This window comes from Trachypithecus francoisi, unplaced genomic scaffold (assembly GCF_009764315.1).
Source record: "Trachypithecus francoisi isolate TF-2019V2 unplaced genomic scaffold, Tfra_2.0 Lachesis_group15, whole genome shotgun sequence".
Classification (NCBI taxonomy): Eukaryota; Metazoa; Chordata; class Mammalia; order Primates; family Cercopithecidae; genus Trachypithecus; species Trachypithecus francoisi.
Window position 1 is genome coordinate 57,640,564 of NW_022681460.1, and position 12,835 is coordinate 57,653,398.

The 12,835-nt window shown below is 48.3% G+C and overlaps 1 long non-coding RNA gene across 1 annotated transcript; it reads left to right on the plus strand.

The window, feature by feature from the left end:
- The first annotated feature begins 1,969 nt into the window (after positions 1–1,969).
- LOC117098032 lies at positions 1,970–2,985 on the plus strand. Its single transcript, XR_004443146.1, has 2 exons — positions 1,970–2,077; positions 2,861–2,985. It is a non-coding gene; the product is annotated as an uncharacterized LOC117098032 (long non-coding RNA).
- The last annotated feature ends 9,850 nt before the right edge of the window (positions 2,986–12,835 follow it).

Consider the following 12,835-nt stretch of genomic DNA (forward strand, 5'->3'; position numbering starts at 1 on the left):
CTTGGGACCCATAACAGAAGGAGCTGCCTAAAACATGAAGAGACCAAGAAGTCGTTCTGCCCCAGCACGCTTTTAGCATGAAGTGCCCCCTCAACATCTGCTGAGCAATGGGAGTCTCCTGGACATGAGTGCCAAGGGCTTGTGGGGGATCAGAGGGAGCGACGCAGAGGGGCACCGGCAGTCACAGTCCACTGCCACTATGGGGGAGCGCCCAGCACTTTCCTGTGGTACTGGAGAAGACCTCCTCCTTCCAAATCAGCTTTGGGGGTTTGCCTGCCCGCAGGGCATTTGGGCCGTTTCTGGTGCCCATGAGTATGAAAGATCCCCGGCCCTGTGACACCGGTGGGATTCTCTGTGTTTTCTGCACAAAGGTTGCAGCTGTCGCTTCACTCCACTGACAACGGAGCAATGCATATGGGCCTCCTCGGACCAGTCAGGAGCTGCTTGTCACCTGGAGGGCCCCCGGGCCGTCCTCCTGCCTCACCACTGTCCTTCAAGGAGTCCTCCCTGGGGACCCATCTGTGTTCCCCAAGCTGCCCTGCACTGGGGCAGACAGAGCCACTCCCTCCCAGGGAAGGGAGGTAGGAAAACCACAGCTCATAAATGGCCCCACAATGTCACTGAGGAAAGAGGAAACACTGCCTTCTCTCCTTACCAGTAAAATCAATCGATGCCCAGTAAGCTAACGAGAAAACACACCCACAAGCGTGGGCAGCTGTTTTCCTGGAGGGTCTTCACCTTACCACTGCTACGTGCTTTGCTTTCCAGGGGCCCAGCCCCACCCCAGCTCCGAGCTGGGCAAAGGCCCTGCCCTTACAACTGGGGTCTGGGTGGACGAGGGACATGACCTATGCCACACACGCAGAACACGGCTTCTGACTGTTTACTGAGGAAGGAGCAAGAGAACTGGGCACCACGTGGCAGGAGCCACCCAGGAGGGCTGGGAGGAGGCTCATCTTGAAGAAATGACAAGAGGAACCAGGCCGGGGCCAGGTGGGGGCAACTATTGTGTTAGCCACTCTCTAAGGTGGGCAAAGCCATAGAGTCATGTGACAGCTGCTGGGACAACCCTGCCTGAGATGAGGACAGTGACCCAAGAGGCCAGGTCAGAGTGACTCCAGCCCACTCTCTCCAGCCCTGCCAACCGGCAAAAGGGCGTGCGACTGTGATGAGAACCTGGAAAGGCAGGGAAGAGCACGTCTGGCAGCAGGAGACGCGGACGGTAGGCAGGAGAGCCTGGGCACCCCAGGTTGGAGGCACAGGGCTGGGAGTGAGGGGACCTCACCATTCACCAATGGAACGCCAACAGATTCCATGGAGCACGCCGCCCGTGCTCCATGGTTGCATGGTGTGGGGATGTAGGTGTGTGGATTTTGGAGGGCGTGAGTCCTGCATGCTCAGTGGGGTGCAGCAAGAGTTCGGGAGACTGTTCCCTCTAGATAGGGAGACCAACTGGTCCCAGCTTTCCTGGGACTTCTCTCGTTTGGGCCCCGAAAGTCCCACATCCCTGGAAGTCCTGGGACACCCTCCCCTTGCCTTCCTAGGACCCTGGGGCCTCGTTCCTGAGTCAAGGAAGGGTCACCCTGCGGGTGTCCCCAGCCAAGAGCTCTGCTCCAATGCATCCGTCCCCTCTGTGCTAGAGGAATCTGTTGCACGCGTGTGTGTGTGACAGTGTGTATGTGTATGTGTGTGTGCGCACGCGTGTGTCTGAGAGTGTGTGCACGTGTGAGTATCTGTGTGGTGAAGGGAGCAGGGAGAGGCCTGTGAGGACAGAGAACCAGGGGCCCTGGCATAAACTCTCATCGTCTAGCCATGGAGGAGGCATCTTCAGAGTCCCCATGATGGCAGTAACACGAGGGCAGCAGGCCCGCCCATGCTGAATCCGACCCTGCAGTCTAGGAAAGGGAGAACTGGTTGCCGGCTCGCGGGGCTGTTTCTGCGCACGCGCACTATGCCGGCCCCGCTTCCTGGTAGCCACACCGCCCTCTGGTTCGCACACAGCACCGGAGAAACCGGAGAAACAGGAGAAACCGGGAACGGCACACGGGGCCCCTCCGTGCTATTTTTGCAACTTACTGTGAGTCTACAATCATTACAAAATAAAATGTTTCTAAAATGGTATTATATATATTTTTCATAATAAAAACCTGGTCATGTTCTAGGTCACAAAAGCTACAGCAAATTCCAAAAGAAACAGAAGAGCTGGGACGTCGTGCTCCCCAGGCTGTGGAGGTGCAGCCACCTGTGGCCAGGAGCCGGCCAGGGGCGGGAAGGGGGTGAACAGAAGGGACTCTGGACGTGCGGGGGTCCCTTCAGTTTCTCTTTACTCCTTTGTGTGAGACTGAAATATTTCAACACAATTTCCAACAAAATCCATCTCAAATCCAATAGATTATGGAGAAAAATAATTGAACGTATAAAAGGTCCAGAAATGTAAAACAAGGGAGCTTATGTGAGCAATTCCAGCAACTATTTTCCTGTGAAATTGATGTTCTCCAAGAAACAGAAGAAAACTCTATTCTAAAGGAAACTCGGGAGAAAATTGCCTCTGTGAAAAGAGAACCTGGCCAGGTGCAGTGGCTCAAGCCTGTAATCTCAACACTTTAGGAGGCTGAGGCAGGAGGGTGGCTTGAGCCCAGGAAGGAATTCAAGGCTGCAGTGAGCCATGATCGTGCCCACCCAATACCCACACCCCACTGCACTCCAGCCTGGGTGACAGAGAGAGATCCTGTCTCTAAAAGTAGAAGAGAACAATTTGAGACTTTAAAATATTGTTTTATACCGAGATATGCACAAATATATAAATACAAATAAATATTGTTTTTAGAAGTAAAACATTAATTGCTCATTGGTTTTTCAGCTCAACAGAAGCCATGAACAGCATATTGGATATTCCAGAGAGCTAAACCAATGACTCTAGAAATTCTCTGAGCACCCAGAAGAAAAGATAAAGAGGCAAAAATAATAAATAACATAAGAAAAAGGCAAGAACGCAGAGTATCTGTTGGGTATTCCTGGAGATTCCAGAAGGCAAGCATGAGCAGAGAAGTAATGATGGAAGAAATAAGAGATGAAAAGTGATCAAATATATAAATTATATAAGCCATATATATTGATAATAATGCAATAAAACTAAAATTCAATAGTACAAGGAAAAACAGGGACAAATAAAACCTATTTCAAACCAAAAGAGCCTCCAAAAAAATCACAAGTAGGAGAGGAAAATAACACAGCCATTGTGGGTTTTTGTAAAACAACAGTCATGGCATAGGAATGTTCTGAGAAGAAAATTGGTAGTTTTTTGTCTTGTTTTTGAGACAGGGTCTCTCACTCGGTCGCCCGGTTTGGAGTGCAATGGTGCCATCACGGCTCACTGCAGCCTCCACTGCTTGGGCTCAAGCGATCCTCCCGCCCCATCCTCCTGACCAGCTGGAACCACAGGCATACGCCGCCATGCTCAGCTAAGTTTTAAATTTTTTGTAAAGATGGGGGTCTCACTATATTGTTCAGGTTGGTCTGGGATTCCTGGGCTCAAGTGATCCTCCTGCGTCAGCCTCCCAGAGCTGAGATTACAGACGTGAGCCACTGTGCCCGGGGAAAATGGATAACTTGAATGTGTTTTACAAAATTCAACAGAAATGAAAATAAAAGTTGTAATTAAGAAGCAGGATAGTAAAGAACAAGCTAAACTGGAGGGAAGGAGAAGAAAGGGTAAGCTGAGAAATTCATGACTCAGCAGTGAGTGGAATCACTGACACTGAGAGCGAGTTCTCTGCAACAGACAAGCCTCTGGCAAGGTTAATCAAGGAAGAGAGAGCACGAACCCCAACCTCCACACACCTTCATGAGAAGAGGAAGAGCCACAAGGAGAGGCCAGGCTGGCAGGGAGGGCTGTGGGCAGCTCAGCAGGAGGGGCTTCCAGGAGGCTGAGCGTAGACCAGGGAGCCCTGGGGAAAGGGCAGGGCAGGCTCTCATTTCCCGGAGACATCTGTCAGCCCCATCTTTGGGGACAGGGAGCAGCCTCGTAAAAGGGAAACGTGTTGCGTCCCTCTCCACACGAGCTCTTGGTGAGAAAAACCCGGCTGCTAGGCCCTGTGGGTGACCGTCGTGGTGTTCTTTCTGTGCTGGTGCAGACAGGCTCCCAAGACAGGAGTGGAGGGGACAGCAGGCCAGGGCACCCCCACCTTGGACTGCTTGTGACCTGTCCCCAGGCCATTCACTGGCCCCCGCTCCCCAGCGTGGCTGTGCTGCCTGTGGAGGGAAGGGCACCATCAACCTAGGTGCTTACCTCCGAATGTGCCAGGAGCTTGGAGAAGTCTGGAGGCTCTGGTGGCCGGGATGAGACTTTGAGAGAAATACAGGACCGGCAGAACAGGAGGCTGGGATGGAAGGTGGATATGCACTGGCCTCCCACTCCTCGCTCACCCAGGCGTTCCTGCCTTAGGAGTCACTAGCCACACATCCTGTGATCCAATCTGCGCCTCTGGAATCCCAGGGCCCTTGGTCTGAGCAGGCCAGGACACAGCCACCTTGGAGCTGTCCAAAATACCTCACTTTCTAGGTTTGTCCCACTGACTTAAGACAAAGGTGACAAAGCCTGTGGTTTCCTTCTCCAGGTGTGGACACCCTGTGAGTGGTGGAGCACGCTCCCATTCTTCTCTCAGCCCAGCCAGGGCCCCTGGGGAGCCTCACCCAGGTCCTCAGCCTCACCTTCAACCCCAGGCCAGTTCTCCACCCCTCAGGATCGAAGGTGCAACCTCCAGAACAGAAACACACCCCAGGAGGCAGCTTCCTTGGCTGGAGGAGGTGCTCTGAGGAGTGCTGAAGGCCGTTTACTCCACCCACACTTTGTGAAGAGTGAAGTAGGATGATTTTTCATAGATGAGGAGAAGCAAGGTCACTGGTGGGATAGGGCTTTCCAGAGTGGGAGTGAGCTGGGTGCGGAGGATCCCAAGTCCCTGTCCCGAGAAGCCTCTCAAAGGGCGTGTCCATGGAGCAGCCTTTCACAGCAGGCCCTGAAGGTGGGCAAGGGCAGCGCCCGCCCGACGCTGGCCCTGGCATCTGCACAGCCCTCCCCATCAGCCCACAATGCTGGCCCTGGCATCTGCACGGCCTCTCCCAGTGCTGGCCCTGGCATCTGCACGGCCCCTCCCAGTGCTGGCCCTGGCATCTGCATGGTCCACGAGCTCCCACTGCAGAATTGAGGGAACCCTGTGCCACCATCTGGGCAGTCCTGCAGCCTGGGCCCAGTGGCAGCGTCTCCTGGAAGCCTTTGGCTCTTGACACCAACATGAGCTCCCTGGCCTCTCCCAGCGCCTCACCTGCCCTCTCCGTCCTATCTTTCTTGCCTCCTCTTTCCAGCCTGCCTCTTCCATGCTGTTGCTGGGAATCCACTCCCACCCTCAGGTCTCCACTCACCTGGCACTCCCCACCTCTATGGAGATGACACCAACCCTCTCCTCGTGCTGAGCCCGGACCCCTGCAATCAGCTGCCCCCTCACCGGCTCCCCTCGGACATCATATAAGCACCACAGACTCAAAAAGGCCACCTATCAGTGTCCTGGTGCTTCTGCAACAAATCACCACAAATTTGGTGACTTAAAGCAACACAGGTGGATGAGCTTACAGTTCTGGTGGCTGCGAGTAGGCCACAGGCCTCCCGGGCTAGCATCACAGCGGGGCAGGGCTGCGCTCCTCCTAGGGCTCTACGGGACAGCCTGTTTCCTTGCCTTTCCTGGTTTCTTGGCCATGAACCTTGCTGTGGCCTCTCTGGCCCTCACTCTACAGTATCGCCTCCCTAGGCCGCCTCTTCCACCTACTGACGTGTGTGGCCCCATGAGGCACACGATGATGCTTGTTATTTGCTTTCAGAATGAAAAAGCGCGATGGTTTACTGAATGTTGACTACATGCTAGAGTGTGCTCACGCTTTGCCCACTGTCATGCTGTAGGGATGACACAGACAGAGTTGTGGAGGTGAGCAGGCTCTGAACCAGGGCCCCTTGACAAAGACCCAGCCCTCCTAGAAGACAGAGCTGGGTCTTGCACCCTTTGGCTGCTCTGGAAGTCATGACCCCTCATCCCAGTACCTTTGCTGAGTGGCGGGGGATGAGGGTTGGGGATGAAGTAGGAGCTCCCCTCCATCATGAAAATAAAAAACAATACACTTTTCAACTACTGAAAAGCCATAAAGTAAGCCAGGCAAGAGGCTTTAAGCAGTGCTCTCCAAAAATCTAAGTTCAATATCGCATTCAAGCATCAGACTGAAAGCAATTCATGGCACTTACAGATCTCACCATTCAACAACAGCTGCTAAAGACAGACTCTGGGTGGGTGGGAAGAGATGCCAGTTCCTATCAAGATTTGATTGCTCAGTACTCCAAGCCCACAAACTAATATATCATATTTAATATTTGAAAACGGGGCCCACCAAGATGAACTTCTACTAATTAACAAAGCCCATTTTTTCCCCAGATGCATTCCGATCTCCTATTACCCACACAGCAGAAGTCGAATGTTAAATGTGGGGAGAGGGGATTGCATATGGAAAGTTGGCTGAGAGAGGCCTTCACTCTAAGCTCCCCTTTGGAATTGAAACTCATCTGGATAAATCGCTATGGCTCTTTGCCATGGGGACTCTTCTCCCTTCAGATCTTATGGCCAAGAGAAGCTCTGGCCATATGTTCACACCATTTGGTGAAAAACACACTGAACCAACAAAACAAGCATTGCACTTATGGGTAATTTAAAAAAATCATGCTAAGTGTATTCATCTTAAATGTGTAAAATATACCACGTCACTTCCCCCCATAGGAACAAATAAGCTGTCTTATAAGACCTGAATTTTTATAGCCATGAGCCAAACTTAAGCAACTAGTGTCCTCCCCAAATGTCCTTTGTCACTTGTCATTCCTCAGGTGTCTTCTTCTAAGTCTCAATGGATGAATGAAAACTGAAACATAGAAAAAAGTATTGAATCAGAACCCTAAGTGTTGTCTGACAGGGGTGCTGGAGGTCATTTATTAAGTGGAATAGTAGCCCCAAGTCAGCGAAGCTCCCAAGAGGACCTAACTAAACCCAGGGCTGAATGTTACACCAATTCCTGCGGGACAGGCCCACTCCCCAGATGACCATGAATTTCAGCTTTAAGTTGGCCAGGGTTTGGTTAATGTTGACAGCAGCAGAATTCTAATTTATAATAGAGCTTCATATATTTTTTTAATTTTTAAAATTGTTTTTAGACAGAGTCTCGCTCTGTTGCCCAGGCCGGAGTGCAGTGGTTTGATCTTGGCTCATTGCAACCTCTGCCTCCTGGGTTCCAGAGTCTCCTGCCTCAGCCTCACGAGTAGCTGGGATTACAGGTGCACGCCACCACACCTGGCTATTTTTTGTATTTTTAGTAGAGATGGGGTTTTACCATGTTGGTCATGCTGGTCTTGAACTCCTGACCTCAAGAGATCTGCCTGCCTTGGCCTCCCAAAGTGCTGGGATTACAGGTATAAGCCACTGCGCCCTGCCCATTATTATTATTTTTTCTGAGATAGGGTCTTGCTGTGTTGCACAGGCTGGAGTGCAATAGTGCACTCATAGCTCACTGCAGCCTTGAACTCCTAGGCACAACTAGTCCTCCTGCCTCAGCCTCCCAAGTAGCTGGGACTGCAGGTGTGTGCCACCATGCTTGGTTAATTTAATTTTTTTTTCTTTTGTAGAGACATCTTACTATGTTGCTCAGGCTGGTTGTGAACTTGTGGCCTCAAGTGATCCTCCCGTCTCAGACTCCTACCATGTTGGGATTATAGGCATGAGCCACTATGTCCAGCATAAAATATCATTTATGAAAGCCCATGGGACCAGATCATTTTTTGAAGAAACCACAATTTCAGTAAAAGTTCTGTGGTGTATTTGAAGATCCTGGTGAGCAGAAAATGTGTCTGACATGCTTTAGGAATTTTACTCCTTAAGAAAGTATGCGTGTCAAATAGGGACTCATACTTGAATTGCTCATAGGAGTTCACACAAGTCTTGGGCATTAGGATAAGGGAGGCCCAAAGAGGTCGTGCAGGTGTGAGCCCTGTAACAGGAGCTGCTTATACCAAGGAGGCATGATAATGCCCTTTATTCCTCAAAACATGCAGGAAAGCTCTGAAGGATTACGAGGATGACAGCAGTAAGGAGACCCTTGGAAGAGCCTGCTATGCAAAGACAGAGCGCTGCTGATGCCATCCCGATTTTGGGTTAAACAGTATCATTTTCATATAGGCACAGATATAAAGTGAGCATATGACATTACATCTCCAGAATGAAGAATTAACCAAAGAACCCTCTCTCCCTCTGACTGTGGCTAATGTACATCACAGCTTCTGTTTTAAAAGTCCCTGGTCTCCCCTGGATTTTGTGTAAAGCTGCAAAATATCTTGGGTACATACACATTCCTGGTCTTGGCTTGGTTCTAACTCAGCATGTTATTTTGGGTGTCAGCCTCTGCTTCTGTTTTTGGAGGATGGATGTGATAATGTTCCATACCAAGGCTTCTGTGAAGAACCACTAATAGCCATGAAATTCTTTCAAGTGCAGAAAACATCCAAATGTGAAGTAATCACCACTTACCAGCAGGCAACTCGACAAATGCTATGGCTCTTGCGTGAAGGAAGCACTTTTGTTTGGTGAAGACCATTTTTAGGAGCCGCATCCAAGCTTCAGTTCCTTAACTCTTGGGGGAAAATCTAGTTTGTAGAATATACAAATCCCGGGCCAGCTAAATACCAAACTTATGCAGATCAAAGCTCAAGCTTCATTGATTCACCTGACCTTAAGCCTACTGGGAAGGGAAGAGTATTGTGAATCTCACTTCTCCAGCCCACAGCGCTGCGGCCTATCTCCAGCTACGCATGAAGACCATAGCGCCCTTTCTTTAGAGGAGCGCTCTCTGCTGTGTGTCAGATGAAAAGGAGTATCAAATGAAACACTGTGGTTGGCCATCTGCCACATCTGACCTTTGAAAGGTGTTACAAGCCACGTTTTTAGGTTAGGGCAGGGTAGGGCAGAGCAAATTTACTGTGTGACTGTAGTCCAGAGATTTGCTTCCCCCAGGTCTGCAAAAAAGGTGGGATCTTCCACCACTGCAGGGTGCTGGACACCCAAAACTGACATTCGGTACAGAAATTATGCAGAATCAAGCTGGTCTTGGTGAGATGCCGGGCGATTTTCAATATGAGTACAACAGAATGGGATCCTCAATCAGAAAGATGCGGGGATCTGAGGAGTGAACTGGAGGCCGAACCCACTGGGGGTTTTGCAGAACCCAAGCAGGGCAGGCCGGGCTGGGGAGGGCAGTGGCCACCAACTGAAGCCCTTAAAAGACCAGACAGATTCAAGGGTGTGAGGGTGGTGGGATGTAGAGGTCAGGTGGACATAGGGATGTTTTATAGTACAACGGCTTAGTCCATTGAAGGCCTGTATTTAGTGCCGATGTATTTATGAAAATGGGAAGCTATTTTCTTGGACTTTGTGTGAAACACATTTTAGGACACCAGCCAAAGGAAAAGTGTATGTGTATGTATGTATGGATGTTTGGGGTCAATATACACTGATCACTTATGTGACGAGGCCTTTGTATACATCATCTCATTTAATCCTTACCAATCCCATGAGATGGGTGTCAGGCCTATATTACAGACAAGGAATCTGAGGTTCAAAGAATTTAAGTACCTGGCTCAAGGTCATGGAGATAGCAAGAGAAGATTCCATGCTCTCTTCTCCCATGAGGACATCTTAATTTTGGTTTTAGGAGTAAGAATGCAAGGAGCATTCAGTCCAGGGCAATGCCAGGCATGAGCACTGGTGGATAAAATTGTTTCCCAAAGCCCTGCAGTGTGTTTTTAGGATTTTTTTTTTTTTAAATTTCAAGGTTAATTACGTTGGGAAATGCCCGGATTAAACAGGTGTCTCTTCTGCAGGATTTCTATCTTTAATATGGTAATATGGACTATGGATTGCCAAGAGAGTATGTAAGGAGATTTTTTGGAGCTCTCTTCTTAGAACACACTTTGGAAAAAGCTGGGGTAAAGCTTCAAGTCCCTGAAATCAGATTCAGGAAGACAAATGAGTCTCATGTTTAGGACACACTTGGCGGCTGCCCCTTCCGCCTCCAGCCCCACCAGCTTCCCCCTTAGGGTTTCATCATTTTAAATCTCAAAGTCAATTAACTCAGCACTTTGACTTTGGCATTTTAGAGGATGACATGACATGGATCCTCCAAACCAGGACCAGAAACCAAGGGTAGAAGCGCTAGCACAGTGCCCGGAGATGCAGGTGGGTGCACCTGACAGCGTGAGGCTTGGGATCAGGAGGCCTTGACTACGGTCTTTGCACAGGTGCAGTCAGTTCCTGCATTTCTAAGGGCTGACGGTGTAGGCTGAGAGCACCGGGTACCAAGCCACTGCTGCTTTCTCCTTCCACGTCAGGACTCACCAGTGCGCTGGCGGGAGCCTGGGCAGGCCAGGAACTGCATGCTCTGCAGGAGCAGCTCTGAAATGGGAGGGCCTCGGACATCTGCAGAGCACAGTTGGGAGCCTACAGGCCACATCCCAGATGAGACTTCACCTTTTAAGTGTTTTTGATTTTCAGTCCAGAGCTCATCTCATCACATCCCCTTATTCTCAACAGCCAGTGTCTTATTTCTTAACAAAAATGAGTGTTTTCAGCCAGGCATGGTGGCTCATATCTGTAATCCCAGAGGTTTGGGAAGCAGAGGTGGAAGGACTGCCTAAGGCCAGGAGATCTAGACCAGCTGGGGCAACATAGCAAGACCCCATCTGTACAAAAAGTTCTTAAAAATTAATAGCTGGGCGTGGTGGCACATGCCCGGAATCCCAGTTACTTGGGAAGCTGAGGTGGGAGGATCACTTGAACCTATGATTTAAAGGCTGCAGTGAGCTATGATCATGCCACTGCACTCCAGTCTGGGTGACAGAGCTAAAAACCCTATCTTTGAAAAAATAAAAAAAGTGTTCAATGCATAAACATGGACCATTCTGAGTATTTTCAATGTAAAACACTGTATTTGGAAGACTAGTTTATTTCTGTAATTGTCTGACATGAACGACTAGAACATAATTGAAACAGGGTCATTGTTTATTGAGGACTCCTCAGAGCCTAGAACAGAGCCAGGCACATAGCATGTGCTAATACATCTCTGTTAAATTCATGAGTAATGTTGCCTGTTAGCAGATTAAATGCTGCTACCAAGTGTATTCATCAGAGTTTTTAACAATCTTGCCTGACCATGAAGTTTATTTCCAAGTTCTCCTAGGCTGGTGCTGAGCAGGACTTCGGGCAGCTGGGCCACGGCCCTTGAGATCAACAAGTGAACCGACACTCAGCAAGAAGAAAAGGACTGTTTGCACTGCCCATCTGTGGCTCGTTTATAATACTTCCTTTGCTTCCGCAAAGGTGAACAGACACGGGAGCAGGTACATGTGGTTTGATAGGAAATGAAAAATTTCCAACAGTTTTAAATGGATGGACTTCAGGGCAAAGGCTGGCTTCTTTTCATAAAGGAGGTAGTTAATAGCTTACATTGTATAAGACTGCCCATATGCCCTTAAAAAAATCATTCTTCATTATAAACTCTGAAAAAACAGCTTAACTAGTCTTTGAACAGGCCACCTTCATCAGTAAAACATGCTTCTATATCATTCTCCTCGAACAAAACACTGTGAATAGGTATTGCTGAGCAGACGCCACCCAGTATCTCTTATGTGACATTAAAAAAATCCACTCAAATACCAACAGATTCCACTTTATAGCACCATTCCAAAATACTAAACTTTCTTTGCACCTTTATTTTTTTATCTTTTTTTTTTTTTTTTTGGTACACATTTAAAGTCTGGGCATCCTGTAAATTTCTGAAAAGCCTCATAGTAAAAAAAAAAACCGACTAATTTTTAGGACAAAGCAATAACTCAGTTTATAGGCAAGATGATCTCAAGCAGGCTGCAAATTCTTCATGGGCTTCTGTAAATCTTGACTCAGGGGTGAGAATATGGAAAGGAGGCTAAAGTCTTCCTGGATTAGTCTAGAGACTATGTTGCACATCAGGATAGAAAAACTTGTTGCGTATCGGTTACAATGCAAACCATAACAACAGTCTTTTGTTAATTATTTTACTCTTTTGATTGACAAAGGAATTGGGATACTGGAGATGTTCAGAGTTTGTATACACCTTTTATTTGTACTCTGTAAGAGAGAAATTAGAATAATATTGAATTCCCTCTTACAAATCTCCATATTTGAAGCTCGGAGCACTCAAATCTGTTCTTAGCAAGCAGATGTATTTAAAGTAGAATTATAAATGGGTCTTTAATTCAACATATATATGGTTGCATTGTTATGTAAGGAGACTGTTTGACTCAGTAATGTGGGAGTTGACAGATGAGAGACTGCTTGCAGAAAAGATGATTTTTTTCCTCGTGACACTGGAGAGTCACGTCTCACAATGACTGTAACTGCATGTTCCTGTCTAACTCTTCCATCTATTACTGTGAGTAATGTGAACAGACACAATGTATGCGAGGGGCTGGGCATTCTGAGTATCCTGTGATTGGAAGAGGGATGAGAAGAGGTAGAGGTCCACTAACAGCATAATTATGCAGCAGTTTCAAAGAAATTGATTATTACACAGTAACAGTCAATGACCCAGGAAGAGAAAGTTTAAATTAGAAGTGACTAGTATTAAAAAGCTACTGTGCACCAGGTAGGAAGGAATATGAGAACCATAATATGCCCTGAAATAGAAATAATCACTTTGCACTATGTACACCACATACAATATAACA